This window comes from Mytilus californianus, unplaced genomic scaffold, assembly GCF_021869535.1.
Source record: "Mytilus californianus isolate M0D057914Y unplaced genomic scaffold, xbMytCali1.0.p SCAF_3, whole genome shotgun sequence".
Classification (NCBI taxonomy): domain Eukaryota; kingdom Metazoa; phylum Mollusca; class Bivalvia; order Mytilida; family Mytilidae; genus Mytilus; species Mytilus californianus.
Window position 1 is genome coordinate 26,962,973 of NW_026262679.1, and position 10,407 is coordinate 26,973,379.

Below are 10,407 nucleotides of genomic sequence, written 5' to 3' on the forward strand. Positions count from 1 at the left end.
TAAAAATTGCTATATAAAATCTGACCAGTTGAACAGTTTGGTTTTATAAAACAAATTGCAACTTGGTCAGAATTTTGAATAAGTTGCAATAGGTGGAGAGCCACACTATCAGTCAAGTCACAGTAACAAGCTTGAGAATTGGAGCTCACAAACTTGAAATAGAAAAAAAAGGTCGTTTCTTTAATATAAAACTAGAAAATAGAATATGCAAACTCTGTAATGAGGAAATAGAAGGTGAAATGCATTTTCTTTTAGCATGTAAAGCTTTGGTTAATGTTAGAAATCCCTTTCTTAGCAAAATATTTTTTAAAAATAAAAATATTTCAAAACTTGATAACAAATCTCTTTATTGTTAATGGGAAATGAAGATAAAAACGTTTTGACAATAATTTGTCAATTATTAGAGGTTTTAAATAAAAACAGAAATACAATAATAAATTAGATTTCTTTATATAGAGTTATAGATATATATGATCATATATGCATTTACGTTAGTTGTTATTTACATTTAATCAATAATGATTATACTATGAGGTGTGCTGTCCAGTAAAGGGTCCAGAATAACAAACAATGGGTCATATTATATATTTTTATTATTACAAGTTACTTATTCATTTACTTTGATATTATATGTTGATCAATTAAATCAAAACTAATTATATTATATAATTTGTTTAACCTATTTTTAATTTACTTTTATATTATGTTTGCAACTTATATAATAATTGTAATTATTCTGCTCATTTTGGGCGCCGTGATTGGCAAATAAAGTATTAGTTTGTTTTGTTTTGTCCATCGAAGGAAGTTACAATTTATTCAAAAATACTTATATGGTCTAAATACTAATATGGTCCGGTCCGTTAATAAACAAACGAGAACATTCTCATATGGTGTGAACATACGCGTAAAGTCGGACCATATGAGTATATTACGTATATGGTCATGACCATACGCGTAGGGTCCAAATATATGGTCCGGAACAAATACGTAACTTGAGTTGATATCAAGCGATATCCTATTCTCACTCGTTATGAAACCTATACATATTGGTGATTATCTAACCCATATAGGTTGCACTTCTGTAAATATAGACAATGCAGTTTCCCATAGGAACTCCTTTTACGGCTAAAACTGTGCCACTTTTACTATGAATTTTCGTAAAAAAATATATCCTAGAATGGAAAGTTCATATGTATTACAATTTTTTTTCAAAGGTCAAAATATAGGGCTGTGCGGCATATTTTCAACATTTATGAGGTATAATAGTTGGGGTTCTTACGATCTAAAAACCACGATATGGACCACGCTCTGATTGGCTTATTTATTTTTCATTTTTGTTATCTATCATACGATTGGTTCCCAATGTAACTCGGATTCATTGTACGAAAAAAAGAGTTTCCGAAGTGTACTTTCTGTTTCGATTTCACGTTATAGTTATACTGCTGTTAATTGACGGGCAAGAAGTCCTAAAGATGCGGAAAAGGGTAAACACTAAAACAAAAATTGCATGTTTACGACCAAATAACAAACATACCTTTGTTTTAAACATTAAGGCCAAAATATCAGGATTTGGTCCAACCTTGGATTTATAAACTTAAAAGTTCTCAGTATAAGTCTATAACTAATGTCGTAATGAGTGGTGTGAGCATGTTGATAGTAAGAGATACTCATATTCATTATTATATGTTTACACAGTTATGCCCCTATGATTTTTTTTATTATTGCCCTTAGTATAGGGGGTCTCATTTTTTTTTTTGGGGGGGGGGGGGTGGGGGGGGGGTTCTGATCCTGGATCCCACTTATTGTTTATTGAGAATCCTGTATCCCTCTTCTCATTGCCATAATAGCGCATGTAATTTCCTGTGTCCTGCCGGACTTCATTTCCTGTTTTTAAGCTTAATTATTCGACCATCACGTGTCATGCTTAAAAAAATCAGCCAATACCGGGTCACGCTTAGACCCTAATGAGACCCACTTAATTAGTATTCATAACCATATGATTAAACAGTTAGGCTGTGATGATCGTCTGATTATTGCCCATTATAATCATGATCATATGATTAAACAGTTCGGCTGTGATCATTTTCTGATTATTGCCGTTGATAATCTTGATCATATGATTAAACAGTTCGGCCGTGATGATCGTCTGATTATTGCCCTTGATAATCAGTATCATATGATTAAACAGTTAGGCCATGATGATTGTTTGATTATTGCCCTTTGTATTCATAACCATATGAATAAACAGTTAGGCTGTGATGATCGTCTGATTATTTCCCTTGATAATCATGATCATATGATTAAACAGTTAGGCTGTGATGATTGTCTGAGTATTGCCCTTGATAATCATGATCATATGACTAAACAGTTAGGCCGTGATGATCGTCTGATTATTGCCCTTGATAATCATGATTAAACAGTTAGGCCATGATGATTGTTTGATTATTGCCATAAAAATTCATGATTATCTAAATACACAGTTTGACCGTGATGATCATTTGATTATTTCCCTTACTTTTCATGATTATCTGATTACATATTTTTGATTATTGTCCTTAATATTCATAATTATCTAATGTAAGGTTTGATTGTTGCCCTTGATATTCATGATAGATTAGATAATGTTATATCACACTTTGATCATGTTAATCATTTGATTATTCCCCTTATTGTACATGATCCAGGATTTTGAAAAAGGGGTAGAGGCCTTATGGTAAACCAACATTTAGAGCAATACGTTTATAAAGTCTATACATTTATCATATATGAAGCTCCCTGCTCCCTCTAAATCTGCCTTTGATGATAATGTGATTACAGGGTTTAATCATCACTTCAAATTGATTGGTCAATTATTGTCTTTTATAACCTTGTTTAATCATGCCAATAGTTTTGATTTCTGCCCTAAAAATTCATGATCATGTTATTAAATAGGTTGATCATTAAATAGTTAAATAGTTTGATCACTGCAATGTAATTGCAATACTTATATCAAGCCTGTACCTAAGAACCATATCAACAAAACAATACATACATGTCATTTAGACTGTACCTAAGAACCATATAAACAAAACTTATAACCTGAACCTAAGAACCATATAGAAAAAACTTTTAACATAAACCTAAGAATCATAAACAATACATATACCCTCAATATAAGAACCATAGAAAAATATATAAAGCCTATATCTAAGAACCATAGAAAATACATATATACTGTAGACTATACTTAAACACCATAGACAACATAATAAGCTTATATCTAAGAATTATAGACAATATATACAGCCTATTTCTAACAACAATGTACTATACATATAGACTGAAACTAAGAACCATAGACAAAACATATCATGCATATATCCTTTATCGAAGAACAATAGATAATACATATAAACTAAACCTAAGAACCATAGACTATACATATATACTCTACCTAAGAACCACAGACAATACATATAGACTGTACCTAAGAACCATAGACAATACATAATACATATAGACTGAACCTAAGAACCATAGACAATACATAATACATATAGACTGAACCTAAGAACCATAGACAAAACATATCATGCATATATCCTTTATCTAAGAACCATAGACAATACATATAAACTAAACCTAAGAACCCTAAACTATACATATAGACTCTACCTAAGAACCACAGACAATATATATAGACTGAACCTAAGAACCATAGACAATACATAGTACATATAGATTGAACCTAAGAACCATAGACAAGCATAATACATATATCCTTTATCTAGACTCAAAAGACAATACATTATACATATATCCTTTATCTAGACCCAAAGACAATACATATAGACCAGTCAGGCATATAACTCTACAGGGTTATTCCAGAAAATATCTTGCATGTGTTATTACAGATACTTTCATGAGTTGTCTACTCTTTAATCCTTTAATTGTCTAAATCTGTGAGAACATATGTTTGTGATTAGTAAAATAAATCATAAACATTTTAATATTTAGTGGGCTCTAGGGAACTCTTGAAACTTTGTGGAAAAACTAAATGCATAGCCTTGAAAACTGATTTTTTTATTTTCATAAACCATGTAAAATCAATGTGATGAGGCTTTTAAGGGATAAACTTAGCTGTAATAACAAGGCTTAGATATTAAAAGCATGTGACTTATTATATGAGACACTTGGGAATTACTGGGAAGCTTGCAGAGAACCTCATTACATGCTCTGATCCTTATTTCTTACAATAAACTTAAAAACATTGTAATTAAGCCTGATGTATGTCTGAGCAAATGCTTTGGAGTGATGTAGAGAAGCTGTAATAACACCCTTTTAAATAGTTATTACAGGCATATTTTTTCTGTAATAACAAGTTACATAGATGTACTATGCATGTTTGGCAAACTATGAACTGTTATATCTTTCTATAGTTGTGTATACATAGGACAAGAGTAATATCGATAGAACTTGTAAACATTTTAACAAAACTAAATATGTATATTGTCCCTTTGAAACATGTAACAAACATATGTTATCACAGTTCTTTGATTTTTAAGTCCACAATAACAAATATATGTTATTTTTCTCTAATAATCCTATAGAGTTATATCCTTGACTGTAGATGGAACCTAAGAACCATAGACAATACATATAGACTCTACCTAAGAACCACAGACAATACATATAGACTGAACCTACGAACTATACACAACACATAATATATGTATATAGACTGTACCTAATAACCATAGACAATACATATAGACTGTACCTAAAAACCATAGATAATACATATAGACTGTACCTTAGAAACATAGATAATACATATAGCCTATATCTAAGAACACTAGACTGTACATGCAGACTGAACCTAAGAACCATAGACAATACATAAAAACTCTATACATAAGAACCATAGACAATACATATTGCCTATATCTAAGAACCATAGACAATACATATAGACTATACCTAAGAACCATAGACAATACACGTAGACAAAACCTAAGAACCATAGACAATACAAATAGACTGTACGGTCTGTACCTAAGAACCATAAACAATACATATAGACCATATCTAAGAACCATAGACTATACATACAGACTGAACCTAAGAACCATAAACAATACATATAGCCTATATCTAAGAACCATAGACAATACATATAGACTACCTTAGAACCATAGACAATACATATAGCCTATATCTAAGAACCATAGAATATACATACAGACTGAACCTAAGAACCATAGACAATACATATAGACTGTACCTAAGAACCATAGACAATACATATAGGCTATATCTAAGAACCATAGAATATACATACAGACTGAACCTAAGAACCATAGACAATACATATAAACTGTACCTAAGAACCATAGACAATACATATAGCCTATATCTAAGAACCATAGACAATACATATAGTCCCGTGTTGAAGGCCGTACTTTGACCTATAATGGTTTACTTTTATAAATTGTAACTTGGATGGAGAGTTGTCTCATTGGAACACATCTTCCTATATCTATATACATAAGAACAATAGACAATACAAATAGACTGTACCTAAGAACCATCAACAAAACATATAGACTGAACATAAGAACCATGGACAATACATATAGCCTATATCTAAGAACTATAGACAATGCATACAGACTGTACTTAAGCACCATAGACAATACATATAAATTGAACATAAGAACCATAGGCAATGCATATAGACTGAACCTAAGAACCATAGACGATGCATATAGACCGAACGTAAGAACCATAGACAATGCATATGGACCATATCTGAGTACCTTAGACAATGCACATAGACTCTACCTAAGAACCATAGACAATACATATAGCCTATAACTTGGAACCATAGACAATGCATATAGCCTATAACTTAGAACCATAAACAATACCTATAGACTATACCTTAAAACCATAGGCAATACACATAGCCTATATCTAAGAACCATAGACAATGCATATAGACTGAACCTAAGAACCATAGACAATGCATATAGACCAAACTTAAGAACCATAGACAATGCATATAGACTGAACCTAAGAACAATAGACAATGCATATAGACCAAATATAAGAACCATAGACAAGGCATATAGACTGAACCTAAGAACCATAGACAATGCATATAGACCAAATATAAGAACCATAGACAATGCATATAGACTGAACCTAAGAACCATAGACAATGCATATAGACTGAACCTAAGAACCATAGACAATGCATATAGACCAAACTTAAGAACCATAGACAATGCATATAGACTGAACCTATGAACCATAGACAATGCATATAGACCAAATATAAGAACCATAGACAATGCATATAGACTGAACCTAAGAACCATAGACAATGCATATAGACCAAATATAAGAACCATAGAAAATGCATATAGACTGAACCTAAGAACCATAGACAATACATATAGCCTGTATCTTAGAACCATAGACAATGCATATAGCCTGTATCTTAGAACCATAGACAATGCATATAGACTGAACCTAAAAACCATATCTAAGAACCATAGACAATACATATGTACCATTTCTAAGAACCATAGACAATACATATAGACTGAACCTAAGAACCATAGACAATACATATAGCCTGTATCTTAGAACCATAGACAATGCATATAGCCTGTATCTTAGAACCATAGACAATGCATATAGACTGAACCTAAAAACCATATCTAAGAACCATAGACAATACATATGTACCATTTTTAAGAACCATAGACAATACATATAGACTGAACCTAAGAACCATAGACAATACATATAGCCTGTATCTTAGAACCATAGACAGTATATAAATCCAAATGTAACAACCATAGACAATACATTTAGCTTATACATTACCTGTAATAATTGTTAAATTGAATTCAATAATTTTCTGTCTACAGAGTTCCAGGAGACTTGGTGCATTCATTCTTAGTTAACAAATCACATTGTAAAGGTTTTGGACACACTCTGTAATGTCACACCAGATGTATTAGATACTGGTATGTATATAGACAATATAAATATTGTTTTATTTTTATATTTGGTAAGTGCCCCATGCATTAATTTTGAACCCCATCATTTAAAATTAAAAATTCCCTTTTTCTCTATGAATTAATCCATAGGTTTTTGGATTGGAAACATAGGTATAAAAATAAAAAGATGTGGTATGATTGCCACCAGAGACTAATTGACATAAAGGTAAGGAACTTAAGGTCATTGTACAGCCTTCAACAATGAGCAATCCCATTAAAGAACAAATAAAAATGTTCAGCTGATAAATGGCCTAACTCATCAGATCAATACAAACATGACAATTAAACCACAAAAACAACTGGAGCCAATTTATCAGCAAAAAAGATTTTTCTGATCATGTTTGTTGTGACAAATGAAATATTTAGCTTGAAAATTATGTCTGCAAGGCCCTGCTATTAATGTTTCCTAGGCTTATAATATTGGTTGAAATCCTGACCATTTGTACACTTTTACAACAACCTCCATTTTACATAATTGAAGTGTCTTGGGCAATTTTCTGTATTAAAAGATAAACAAAAAGTGTCCTGTTTTAATACTTTCTTACACATGTAATCATCAATTTGAAACACTTTCAGCTTGTTGCAATGGTCAGAAAAGACATTTCTTAATCTACTCTTTTATATATTTCTAACACAAGAAAATATATACATTATGAAATATGTGGCAAGGAAACCCTTGTTTATTTATACAAGAATGTTATTCTATGCAAGAGTGTAATATTGATCTTCTTGCAAACCTAATGGAACTTTTACATTGGGTCATCTTCTTTTGGTCAAGGTATTTAAACATTTATCTGTTCTATTACCAATTGAATAATTACAATAGTTGTAAGTCTCTTTATAGTTTATTCACTGGGACCTTTAAATATCTTCTAAGAGAAATCTATCACTCAATGATTAATTTACATGAATAACAAAGATGGAAAGACATGTATCAACTCACAAAACCTCTTGCTTGCCAATTCTATGAATTCTGCAAGATCATGCATGAAAAAAAAGATATTTTCGTCAGAAACTATTTGACAGAATGTGGTCAACTGCTATACAGTAATGAGTTGTAGAGAGTTTGCTCTTTTCAGGTCTTTCATGCACCAAATTCTATACTTTCTTCTCAAAATGCAATGTGTTCTGTCTGACTTCTTCGAAAATTTATAGTTTAAGTTCTAAAAGAATTAATGAGAGCTTACACATTCTAACATAAGAATTTTATATTTCAGGTTGTTCAACATCTACTATGTCAAAGTTCACATAAAACCTCAAGGAGTTAGCACACAGATGGTTGAGCAGAATAACTGAACAAAACAACAAAAAAAGATTTTAACATTCTGTTATACATGAACTATTGAAATTTTTCATAGGCACTGGACATAAATGTATATGAAAATTATAAACTTTTGATGTCTTTAATTATAAGAACTATTTACAAGTTGTCTAGTATATAATAATGACATGAAAAAAATACCTATTTTAAAATTTTTTTTGTAATATTTAAATTATCCATGAAAATTTTCTTGAAGCTTTTTTTAAAATTTCATTGGATAAAAGAGATGGTAGGTGGAAATTCTGCTTAGATAATATGAAAACTAACTAAACAAATAGTAAACATGTATACTACTTTTGGAATATGATACCTACATCGTTATCGAAGCATAATTGAGTATAACAATAAAATCAATACCATTGATTGTTTGTAAATATTTATGCTTATATTTCAATAATGAGTAAAAATCATTATCATTAATTGAAACAACTTGCTCAGAAATGCTTACCAATAACTAGAACCAAGGTGTGAAGGACATATTATCCATTACATTTTGTAAATTATCAGAATATATGTGACATTAGCAAAAGGACTATTTTAGTTTTTGATTATATAAGCTGAATACTTAATGAGGCCATCACTTGTTATATTAATACACATTTTGACGTAAAGGCATATTTACAAACACATTAGTTTTAGATAATACAGGAAATAACAGAAACAAAGGTATTAAACACATTTGTGTTACAATTCTGTTGTTTACAGAGTATACACATATTTATAAACAACTAATAAATATGGATTCTACCACTGCATCGAGTGTGATACGATATTAACCACTCGAGACAGTTAAATTTTCAAATTTAAAACGAGAGGCTCGCCGAGCGTTTTAAATATTTAAAATTTAACTGTTGAGAGTGGATAAATATCGTATTACACGAGATTTGGTGGTGGAATCTGTTTCTCTAATGATTTTCTAACAATATGCAGGCAAACTTATTCCTTCTTTTCGAATGATCTGCAAAAAGATGTGTTCTTTCTATCTGACGTCATCAGGCATGGTCGCCTTTTTTCATGCCGTCACAATAGGAAATTCAGAGGAAAGCAAGAAAATTCGATGTCATAATCGGATTTTAACCAATGAAGAACTGAGATCAAACGAACCACACGTTGATTAAATTTTTTTATACAATGGATGCAGAACGGGATAAATTGACGAAGAATTAGAGAAAATAATATAAACCTGAAATATTTGTTAGCTGTGGTTATTATATACAGTCTATATATATTGTCTGTGGTTCTTCAAGAAAGTTTATATACATTGTCTGCAGTTGTTCGATACAGACTATATAAATTGTCTGTATATGAATAAGGAGATATGGTATGTTTGCCAATGAGACAACTATCCACCAAAGTTCAAATGATGTTAGCAGTTATTGACAACCATACAGAATTCTACAATGAGAAAAATAACCCATACCATATAGTCAGCATTAAAAGGCATCGACATGAAAAAAAATGAAACAATTCAATTGAGAAAACTAATGTCTTAACTTATAGCAAATCAATTTACAAATATGACAGACATGAACCATCAACAACCACTGAACTTCAGTGTCCTTACTTGGGAAAGGCACACCAATAGTGCAGTTATAAGATACTGTCTGCATTTATTGTCTGTGGTTGTTAGATACAGTGTGTATATGTTGTCTGTGGTTGTTAGATGCAGTCTGTTAATGTTGTCTGTGGTTCTAAGATACAGTGTGTATATGTTGTCTGTGGTTCTTAGATACAGTGTGTATATGTTGTCTGTGTATATTGTCTGTGGTTACTAGATACAGTGGGTATATGTTGTCTGTGGTTGCTAGATACAGTGTGTATATGTTGTCTGTGGTTGCTAGATACAGTGTGTATATGTTGTCTGTGGTTCTTAGATGCAGTGTGTATATGTTGTCTGTGGTTCTTAGGTACAGTGTGAATATGGTGTCTGTGGTTCTTAGATACAGTCTGTGTATATTGTCTGTGGTTGCTAGATACAGTGTGTATATGTTGTTTGCGGTTGCTAGATACAGTGGGTATATGATGTCTGTGGTT

General features: G+C 31.3%; 1 long non-coding RNA gene across 1 annotated transcript; it reads left to right on the top strand.

Annotated features, from left to right (window-relative positions):
• The first annotated feature begins 1,400 nt into the window (after nt 1–1,400).
• On the top strand, nt 1,401–8,905 carry LOC127734255 (uncharacterized). The gene is made up of 3 exons (XR_007997482.1): nt 1,401–1,484; nt 6,921–7,019; nt 8,270–8,905. It is a non-coding gene; the product is annotated as an uncharacterized LOC127734255 (long non-coding RNA).
• The last annotated feature ends 1,502 nt before the right edge of the window (nt 8,906–10,407 follow it).